The sequence below is a fragment of the Microtus ochrogaster genome, linkage group LG9 (genome assembly GCF_000317375.1).
Source record: "Microtus ochrogaster isolate Prairie Vole_2 linkage group LG9, MicOch1.0, whole genome shotgun sequence".
Classification (NCBI taxonomy): Eukaryota; Metazoa; Chordata; class Mammalia; order Rodentia; family Cricetidae; genus Microtus; species Microtus ochrogaster.
Window position 1 is genome coordinate 30,947,879 of NC_022034.1, and position 934 is coordinate 30,948,812.

Here is a 934-nt window from a genome sequence, read left to right on the forward strand (position 1 = left end):
TCTTTTGCAAGCAAGGCTAAAGCAGGAGGCTAGCAGCATTAAGGGAGGCAGTGCTTGGTCAACAGGCATGAAATTCTGAGTTCCATTCCTTGAGCACAAATAAATGGGTGTAGTGATGCCTGCTTGTAATTCCAGCACTCAGGGGGCAGAGGTTGGAGGATCAGAAATTTAAGGTTATCCTCAGCTATCTAGAGTTTTAATAATAGTATTAATTGTTTAGTTTTAATGACATTCTTGTAAAGTTTTATACTTTTATTTCCCTTTCATTTATTCCAACTTTGTCACAAACTGGTGAGATAAACATTTATTCTGGTAACAGGTGAGTTTTAGAGAAATTGAGTAACTTACTTAAGGCTCTATATCATCAACAAATTATACAGCAGATCTCACAGATCTCAAACTTGGCTACTGTCACCACTGTGCTTACAGCCCTTCTGAGTCTTAGATTTATCTGCTTCTCCATCCTCTTCCAAATAAGACAAAGATATAAATGGATTTATCTCTCAAGCCACCCCCTCCCCAACATCCATATTGCCTCATGTTTTAGTTCTATCTCCTTTTTTAAACCCACAGACCACTCCCCACCCATGCCAATCGCTTTCATCTTAGGGCTGCAACACACTTTACAAAATGGATCCTTGGGTTTGTCCTTCAGCATTGGTTTGCTACCTAAGTGCACTCTTTACTTACATGCTAGCTGATAAATAAGTCACTTTTATTCTTAAGTATTTTATCTGGTATTATTTTATCCATAGTCTTTTTTTTTATAAGATTTATTTATTATGTATACAACATTCCTTCCATGTATGCTTGCAGGCCAGAAGAGGGCACCAGATCTCATTATAGATGGCTGTGAGCCACCATGTGGTTGCCGGGGATTGAACTAAGGACCTCTGGAAGAGCAGTCAGTGCTCTTAACCTCTGAGCCATCTCT